Below are 10,561 nucleotides of genomic sequence, written 5' to 3' on the forward strand. Positions count from 1 at the left end.
ACTTTAAAATAGCAATTGGCTGCAGCCTGAGCTTCACACTCACGGCCACCAGCACTGCAGTGCACCCATAATTGTCTGTCGCAGTTGTCTGACCTGTGTTGGTGTCCATGCAATTACAGCCTATTTAACGGCAATTAAGTGGGGGAAGCCAGTCTGCGTATTCTCTTGAGTAGACTCTGACATTGACCACTGTACTTGCCCTGATAGTTGGCAACTGGACAATAATAGTTCGCCCTAGGCCAATCGTGCTTTTGTTCCCTTGGGAATGGGTCAGTCCCCATTTGCTGCCATGATGTCTTGGGGTGCTACCTGGTGTTGCTTCTTTGGAATTACCTGTTAGAGATTTCAAGCATGTGGAGTACTTGAATATTACCTCTTCTCCCTGAGCACTCATCTTCAGTATGCCTGGTACCCATCTTCTTTCTTGGTGTTCCCCTTAGAGCTTACCCATGTCGTTGGTTCATCTGCATGTGGAATGCAAGGACACCCATGCATTCCCTATGCTCGGATTCTTCCTCAGTTCTCTCTTAAAGTGCACTGAGAACCATTCTTGGTGCAGAAACAACTGATTTAGCCTCTGGGTTCAGCTTTGACACTGGCCTGGCACACAACCCTAGCATATAAATGTATCTGCAAAGAAATGCTTTTTCTTTTGTTAGTTCCATGTTTTGTGCCTTCACCAGAACTGCTTTGTTGGTGTTTCCTCTTGATTAAATTCTAAAGGACGTGCAGATTAATACTTGGGCCTCGAAGTGTATGTGACAGCCACATTTAATGAATGTCCTTCATACACTGCTAAGGGATCAACAGTTTATTGCTGCAACTCTTCTTCTAACATTCCATTGTATATTTGCACTGCTATGTAGTCAACATTGGCTCCTAGGTTTCATTTGAACTGAATAATTTCCTTATCTCTGCTTACTTTTATGTTCACATTGGCTTCTTCTTTCTTTGTTTGCCTTTGTTATTAACACTAGAAACACTAAAATTCTGCTGCTTCTTGCTGTGGAGATTCCTCTTTCTCATGTATCTCATTCACTTATATCCAACTTTTATTCCATGCAATGCCTACTTGTACAAAATGTTTTCTCTTCCTGCAAATACAACAAATCTTTCCTGATGCCAGGTCTTCCTCAATGCTGCTATGCTTCTTTCTGCGCCTTTTGCAGATTGTTATTTCCCCCTTGCCAGATGTATTTGTCTCATGAGACCTAATACTCTGCCTGCCTGCCTGTTTGTAGCTTGCTTGAGTATTAATTCCATATGCTTTCTGAGATTTGATCTACAAAAGTTTCATTTGTACACTTCTCAGTTGCTCTTAAACTTTTTAAATGCCTTTTCTAGGATGAGGCCTTCATCTTGCAGCATTTTTTCTTGGATCTATTTCTTTTGGCTTGGATCTCCCTCATATTCTGATAATTATATAATCAGAGTCAGGAAAAACATATGATTATACATAATCATGTGATTCACTCATCTACTGCTCCTGTTGACACTTGCTGCCTTTCATAAAATAGTTTGTGTTGGATGGAAATAAATTCTAGGTATAAAGTAAGCTTCAAACAGTGCAGACAATACTGTAACTTTTATTTTATCCTTTGCAGAGATCTCTGTCTTTCTGCCCAATTGTGCAGGCTTTCTATTTTTCAGACCATCTGTCTTGTTTCTGGGCCAGCAAAAATTACTTCTATGAGCTCCCTCCACTCGGCCCAATTTCCAGCAACGCTGCCTTTCTCAAACTCCAAAAGAGGTACTGACTTGGTGCTGAAGCCCATTTTTATTCCTCTGTTGTGGTATTTTCTTTTTGTAGCTTTGTTTTATTTTTGACTCAATATTCTATCTCCAGTTTGCCTCAGCCAGGCTGATACCACCTTGTCTTTGAAACAACCTTTTTTCAGCTTTCCAGTACTTTCTTTACAACAGCAAATAATGCTCTTTATTGCCCCTCTGGTAGAATGAGAAAATGCACCCTCATCTATTTATATTTAAATTAATTAGGAGAAAACGAAGTACTGACCACAACATTGCCAGATCAAGCCTTGCCAGGAGTCTCTGTACTTAAGGATGTGCAGGAAGCAATCATTTAATATGTGCTTTTAACATTTATCTTAAGGGTTCGTTTGTGGAATAATTATAGCCCTTTTCAAGATGACTGGCTGTTCATGCTTTCCTATTCCCAAATGAAGGCTGCTAATTCTTGACCATCTCCTATTTAATAAAGAAATTACTGTACACAACAAATAGATACCGCACAGAGACGCACACCAAGAGTGCAAGGGCATTCATAGGTTAATGAAGGTCTGAGTGTGGAGAGGTGAGACTTGGATTGGAAAGTCAGTTACGAGACTCCTGCCTTGCTCAGGGTACAAAGGGCATCTTTTCCGTGAGGATGGCTGGCGGTGGAGAGCAGCTGTGGGAAGGCGGTTTGGCCAGTTTCTCTCTCCTTCAGGTGTTCATCAACTCAAGATGGAACGGCTCAGTCTTTTTCAAGCAGGAAGCATCAGCACAAGCAGCGAAGGACTCGTCCTCCCCTCCTTGCAGGCGGGGGCCCATTGGCATGAGGCCTCCCTGCCTAGTCTTCTAGCCCTTCCCCAGGTAGTCATGGGTCATAATGGCCAGTCCCTCTTCCGGGCACAGAGCATCAGCACCGAGTCACAATCACCGGCTTCCGGCAGGCAGGCAGGCCGGCCGGCCGGCCAGCCGGCCACCATGGCTGGTCACAAAAGGATTGCCATGGAAGCACATTGCTCTTTCTCTTCCGGGTGCTGAGAGCGGCTGCCGTGTGTAGGCACATCTCCCACTCTCTCGTTACCCCCTTTGCTGAAACAGGCAGAAGTGTGAGGCTGTGGGCAGACTGTCTTTCTCACCGAAATGAAGGTATGGGCACAAATCCACTTTCTTTTATTGAGATAGGCAACAATAGCCTATGCCTCAAGGGTCCGTCGGGGTGTCTCTCATTGAAACAGCAGCATGCAGCCAGAGAACCAACAGGTAAAGAGAGGAGCAGGAGGAGGCAGCAGTCAGTTACAGCATCTATTTATAGTGAGTGCCTGGACCCAGCCTAGCACCAGAAGAGGTAGAGCGAGGGGGGATGGACACAGACATGCCGACAGCACCTCAGACAGAAAGCAGAAGCTTGTGCACCGGCACCAAAATGGCAAGCTACAACCTGGCAGGAAAATAGCAGGCTTCCACATGCATCACATAGGAGAAAGGCATTTATTTATTAATTAGATTTATATCCCAGTTTTTTGTTTTTTTCCTTTCAAGGAACTCAAGACGCCTTACATCCTCCTCCTCTCCTCCATTTTATCCCCACAACAACAACCCTGTGAGGTAGGCTGGGCTGGGAGTCTGTGGCTGGCCCAGAGTCACCCAGTTGGCTCCGTGGCTGAGCGGGGACTAGAACCCAGGCCCCCTGAGTCCTGGCTCTGCGCTCTTACCCACTGCGCCACGCCGGCGGAGAAAGGTCCGCTGGAAGTGAGTCACGGCAGAGGCGGCCAGTGGCGGGCATCCAAGACGCAGCAGGTCTTCGACTTTAAGTGCAGAAAGACTGGCAGCCAGTGTTCGTGCTTGAAGGACCTGGAACACACAAAAGGAGGCTTGACGGGCCGGGCCGGGCCACGTGTCAGTCTCTTTGCCCTGTGTGATTTTTTTAAAACTTAAGGACAGAAGGCAGAAGGAAGCTTGAATGTAGGTTGTAGCTCCCATAGGCTTTGCATTTATGTCACAAACTACTTTGGGGCATGGGAGTGGGGGGACCTCATTAAAGATCTTTCCCTCGTCTGTTGCCCTGCTGCCATGACTTAGATTTCTTTCCCTGTTCCACCAGTTCCTTTGCTGCAGAGAGAGGAAAAAAAGGACAGGGCATAAGCCATTCGTGTCTAAGCTGGAAAATCCAAATAGCAGGCTCCTATGTTCCCTCCCTCCCTCTGGAATACACACCTTTCACAAAACATAGAATCAGTGACTTAACTGGCACCTCGCCTTTCTCTCACGAGGGAATCGTGCAGAGCCAGGCACAGATCAGTGTGCTATGACAGGTCAGCCGAGAGTGCTTCCATACTGCTCAAGCAGCCAAACTGGTTGCTGAAGGGGCCCTGTTCTTCTCTGACTTGCAGTTAAATGGCTGTAAAGAGGATCCTGCAGATGACATTAAGTTCTCAGAATATGAGGAGCAGGCCTGCTTTCCTTGCCAATGCTAACTGTTTCAATTTTCAGATGACTCAGGAGAAATAAATCTGCATTAATGAGCTTGCTCATCAATGAATGGATGCAAAGGAGACGGAAAACAGGATGTGAAATACCAGCATTCACAGATTGTCATGTTAAATGATCTGGAGAAAATTGCAGAGAGTTTACCTGAAGGGATGAAACCATAGTGCTTTAGGTGGGGTATATAAGGCTCTCCAGATGTTGCTGAACTATGGCTTTCATCAGTCTTAATCAGCATAGCCAATGGTGAAGGATGATAGGAACTGCTGTTCAATAACATTTGGGGGCTCCATGTTCTGCAGTGTGGCCATCCTCTTTCTCCTGTCATGCATGTAACCTGAGGACAAGACTCAGAATGCTATCCTTTTCCGAGTCACCTGGAGTGAGCCCCACTGAATGCAAATTACTTCTGAGTAAACATGCAAAGACTTGTGTCCCTGCACTCCTTGGAAACAGCTAGACGAAAGCTAGCACTTCAATTAAAAACAACGTAATGAGTGGGATGGAAGAAACATTTTTGAGAATCCAATTTTGCTGCAAGCCGTCTAGATTTAATGACTGAATCTTTCTCCTGCCTTATTTAATGCAGAGTGGAGGAATCAAACCTCTCAGCTGCTGCATGCTCCTGTTTCCTGAGTCGGGGGCTTCTTCGCCCCTTAAAAATGGTCTCGGATCACACAGTCACAGTATGTATTTGCTTTGCTCTGTGTGCCTCTGCTTCAAACCCTATGCGACAGACACACATTCCACATGGAAGGCTTCTCCTCTTGAGGGTGCAGCATTGCAGACTGACTTCCCTTCTTGAATTTCTGTCATGCATCTCCAAATGGCTCAGGAACCCTGCGACAAAAAGATGGCAGCCCTGTCCAACAACAAGGAGAGTTAGAAAACTCATTCTAAGGAAGGAAGGAAGCTGGGAATCATAGCTGCTGGGAGACACGTTAGACTCTCTTTTTGTATGAAGCACATTACAATGTTAACCAGAAGCAAATTTCTGGCCTTCTTTGTACTGTCTTGGTCATGCACATTCCCGGACTTCTTACAGATACTCAGAGGTATCGGTACCATATGCAGGAAGTTGCGTTCCCCCTCTTAAGGGCATGGCTGTGGTGGACAAGAGCAAGAGACTCTACTGCTCCCAAGGAAGTGGAAGTTTGGATGTTGCTGCTGCTTCCTTGCTCTGGCCGTGCTTGCTGCTGACTGTAGTACTGCAGTTAAAAGAACTGCGGATTGCTCTAGGCACACAAACGAACCTATGGTGGCGAACCTATGGCATGCGTGCTGCAGCGCGCACACAGAGCCCTCCCTGTCGGCACATGAGCCAGGTCGCCCCAGCACCGCCCCAGCAGCCAAGCATCGGATAACAGCGCACACAGGGGCCATGCGCATGCTCAGAAAGGAGTAGCAGCGCCAGGCCATGACGTCACGAGCCGGGACTCCTTCACTGCGACTCGTCCGAGCTTTCACATGGCCGGTCCGTGCGCTGCCAAGGATATAAATATATTTGCTTGGACTGGCTGTGGGTTTTGATACATTTATTTTTATTAACACAAGATTTTAGCTGAGTTTTCTTATGAAAAACTGAAATCTGATACAAGAAACAGACTAACAGATGACCTGAGTGCTGCATGTGTTGCTCTCCAACTAATCAAGTATGAGCCAAGGTTTGACAAATTACCAGCATGCACGCAGCAGCAAAGGTCACGTTAATTGTGCAAAAGCATTTCAATGAAAAGCTGTTTGTATCACTGAAAGCTCTGTTATTGTGTTTTTCTTTTAAGACAAAAGATGGTAATATTTGAGTTGTTTTTTCTAAACTAAAACCTCAGTATTCCGGTTTTATTGCAGTGTGGGCACTTTGCGATAAATAAGTGGGCTCTGGGTTGCAGTTTGGGCACTCGGTCTCGAAAAGGTTCAGCATCACTGCTCTGGGCCTTGACAGGGTTCACACAAGAACACCCCCCACATGGATTGCCCACCATGATGGGTTGTCAGTCAAACCCAGTGTGTTCTTCACGGGGTGACTTAACTTTTCTGAAAAAGTCCTCTTGATAACTTGTAGCTTGTTGTCCCAGGGTTCGCACCCATGCTGGATTGTTAGGTGGTGTGAACCTAGGTGGCCAATTTTTTCATGAGTCGCTACAGAATGGCCTGACAAGGGTGACAAAAAGCCCTTGCCATTTTTTCTGTCCTTACCAGTGCTGCCTCCATCCTCTCTCATCCGTCTCTGCCCCCACCCTCCATCGAGGCCCAAACAGCACTTTGGAAGGACTGTCACTCATTAACAACCTTTAAAAAAAACAACCCAGTTTCAGTGGAAGTGTGCAAATCTGGATAGTTTAAAAACACACCTGACGAGATGGCTGCTTGGGGAAAGGCAATTGAGGCCGACTGAAAAAGGGCAGGCATAAGCTCAGCTGGGCACCCGTTTCCTCTGTCTGGTTCAGCCATCCTTTGAGGTCTTAAACAACTTTTGTGCCAGTGTAAAAGCTGGGAAGTAAATAGAGGGGGAATTAGCTCGAGTTTAAGGGCTAGGAAGTACACCAAGGAGAAATGTGGACACCTGCAGTAACTGCTCTGAAAAGGAGGAAACAGAGGAGAGCCGGTAGTTGCAGAACCTTTCTGGACTTGTTGGGAGACTCGGGCAAGTGCTGAGCAGGAAGGAAGTCAGTTCCACAAGTGTCAGCTCAACACTTAAAAAGGAGTGAATTATATCACCAGAGGGGAAATACTGTGCACTTACTGTTCGTGCCTTTGGTATGCTCATGCCTCTTGATGCCCCTCCCCATTTTCAATGTTTCTGTATTGTGGGTCCTGCTTTGCTGTTGTCATTATTTCTCCCTTTGCAACTGTGTGCATATTGCAACCTCGCCTTGTCACTTCTTGTGCATTCTACCAGCACTTCCACGCTCCCTTTGGCAGCTGCAACATGCAAGGACACGGACAAGGACAGCGTCTACATACTGAACTGGTGAAAGTGTGGCCTTGCACACCTGGGAAGGAACATGGAGAACATAATTAAACATTGCATCTTGGTGCACTCCTGAAGTGCTAATGTTTTTTGAAGGTGGTGAATGAAAAGGGGGAGTCATCAGAGCAGGGAAGGGCACATGGCTAGAAGGCAAGACACCGTCTGCGCCAGAGCCAGCTAGAGGAGTGAGGGAAAGGGAGGGGGAGAAACAGTTGTTGGCTGTTGAGTGAACAACCAGCCCACCCTGGCTTATTCTTAGGCTGGCTTAGCGTCTCCTTGAGTCACCTGCAGCACTGTATCTCTTGGCTGTATCAATCTGGCAGGTTTGCTTAAACCAAGATCTCCTCCAGCTTCCTTTACAATGTCTGTGGAGACAAAATGGCCGATGGAGGATGTTGCCTCTTGCAAGCTAATCATGTGAATGATCAGCTGCATCCATTGCAGGGAGTGCTACTTCACTGGCTATTGTTTAAAAGCAAATAAGATGATGAAGAATGGGACACACATGTATTGATCGCCATCAGTACTTACATGGAAAGCCGTCAGCCTGTAAGGAATGCCTGCTTACTTGCAAGACACTGAGTGTCCATCCTCTGCACATCACATGCTGCTGTTTGTTTACCTAATTGTTGTTTGGCCATCCAACTTGCAGGCATTATCCTGTCTGAGGAACTGCCACGATGGTAATTTGTTAAAAAGCATAGATGAATTTATGACATCGCTTTGTCACAAATCCTTTGCAGCTTCAATAAGATTGTCCAGAGCTAAACTCTTTGCTGCCATAATTGCTTGGAAATAGCTTCTCCCGTGTGAATTGCTGGATCAATGGTTCAGCCCTCCATTCGCCTGGTGACAAACCAGCTGCCCACACGATCCTTCAAGCACGGTGGGGACAAGAGTTTGCCTGCCCAAGCTGCTCAGCAACTAGGACAGGGGTGGCCAAAGCAAGGCTTGGAAGCAGCATGCAGCTCTTGGAGTTCATCCCATGGCTTGCTGGCCATGGGCGCCCGCTTGCTGCTGCGCCTCCTCCCTGTCCACAGCCACGGCCCACTTGGATGTCCGCAGGCTCCTGCTTGTGGCGCTCCGGTATCTGACATTTACCCTACGTGGCTGTTCTGTTGAGTAAGTCTGGATGTCCTGAACCCTTCCCTGATAACAGAGGTAGCTCAAAGCCAGCAAGGCTAATAGCCACTGAGAGTCTCTTTGTCCAATCGCCTTTTAAAACCAACCAAATTGGTGGCCACCTCTGTTTCCTGTGTCAGTGAATTCCTACCTCACTATGAGGTAATGGAGATGATCACCTGGTGTTCTTCTCCAGGTATCTCTGCCTTTCTAGGGTTCTTCTTTGCAAGTTACAAGGAGCAGGTGCCTTCCTGCGTTCTGCAGAACTTTGGCACCAAAGAAATTTTATTTTCTCAGGCCTTGTTAATGTAATCTGGCCTGTTTTTTGAGAGAGGGTGTATATATGTGTTTATTCTGCTTATTGAGTGTACAGACATTGTATGTTCTTAATTAGTGTGCCTTTTGTTTTGTTGCATTTTGAAATTGCTACGGTGGACATTTATATTGAAGGGTCAGGTATAAATACTTTAATTAAAAAAAAAACATCTCCCACCACACAAAAACTCATCAAGGGTTGTGATTAAGGGGTTGTTGTTTTTTTGCTGCTCTTGAGGAACAGACTTGGCTCAGTGGACTGTTGGTCCCTCATATTTTTTGTACTACCAGATGCTATTACGAAAGAAGGAAATTTGCTCCATTTCTGCCTAGGTCACCCAAATATTTGTCATCTATACATATCTATGTATCTTTAAAACATTGTTGGGTTTGTTCTGTGAAGGCGGAGTGAATGCTTTGCATTCTGCAAGCAACTCAACTGATCACTTGCACTGAGTCAGCTCAGAAACAACACTTTTCCATGGAAGATGTTCACAGATATGGCTCAAAGTCTTCATGCAGTAATCTAGAGATTAAATAATTAAAATGCACAGGTGAACCCTTAACCAGGGTTAACAGGTTAAGTATTCTCACTGCAGTCCAAAGCTGGTAGTAAATTCTTCTGTCCCGATGAAAACAGTATTTTGTCACTGCAAAGCAGTGCACTTCGCACACCGACAGTACATTTTTTTTAATTTAACGGGTAGTGGCAGGAAATCCAGCAGCCATCCCCTTGAGCTTTTTGGGTGGTCCACCCGTGTGAAGTTTGGTGTCAGTTTTCTGCTGAACTTCCAACTTCCTTAAACATAGCTAACATTAATAATTATGAGCATTATTTTCACAGGGGTTGAAAGCAACTGATTGACAGCTGTCTGAAACAGTTGTTATTTTCCACAGCAAGCAAATCCCTGGGAGGTGGTGAGAGATTATTTGAGCAGGAGAGGAACAATTCCAGAATTTTTCCCCTGAAGCACGATTGTGCTCAGCACCTATCAAAATATGCACAGCAAAGAATTGATGCTTGATGTTCTTGGCTCCTTTGAATTCTGCTGCAATGTTGCATTTCTCTGTAAGATATCTGTGCTGTCTCCTCCAGAAGTACTTTACTAACCAAAGTGGGGAAAAGATGCCATAAAAAGCTCAAGATAGAGGGAAAGGTAATGGACTGTGTCAAGGAAGCCTGGGCACTTTTATTGAGGAGACAGTTTCTTCCCTTAACATCCCTTCTGAGAGGAACTGCTGGAATAAAAACACATTGGAATAAGAGAGGAGCTTTCAGAGTTATGATAACGTTGGTTGCCAGTTGCATTCTCTGAACAGGAATGAAATAAGATGGGAAGAACATAAGGTCCCAAGTCAGCTCTCCTCAATCCGTGCCCTTCCAATGTTTTAGACTACAATTCCCAGCATTCTAGATCATTGGTCATGCTGGTTGGGGCTAACGGGAGTTGAAGCTCCACACACACCAGGTTGGGCAAGGTTGTCCTATGGTGTTTATTGTTATTGTTGTTGTGATTATGTGCCTTCGCGTCATCTCCAACTTATGGCAACCCTGTGAATGAAAGCCCTCCAAAATGACACCCCTGTTCTAAATTCAAGGCTGTGGCTTCCTTGACAGAGTCAATTCTTCTTCTGCCGTCAACTCTCTCTAGCATGACTGTCTTCTCCACAGCGTCTTGCCTTCTCATGAATTCCATCACAGGGTTTGCAAGGAAAGATGATGAATAAGTGCTTTACCATTGCATGTCCTCTAGGGAGGAATAACCAGAGTTAGTTTGGACATCACTGCTGCTGTCAGTGAAGGATCCTCTCTCTGCCAGTTTTGCCAGGTGGGACATACAGGTGGCCGAATACAGAGGCAATCGGATGTATGGAAAGAAGCATGGGAACTATTAAACCATGGGAAAGAATTAGGAATTTTAAATCTGGTTTTAACTA

Source organism: Varanus komodoensis, unplaced genomic scaffold, assembly GCF_004798865.1.
Source record: "Varanus komodoensis strain SLA01 unplaced genomic scaffold, ASM479886v1 scaffold11, whole genome shotgun sequence".
In the NCBI taxonomy this organism is placed as follows: Eukaryota; Metazoa; Chordata; class Lepidosauria; order Squamata; family Varanidae; genus Varanus; species Varanus komodoensis.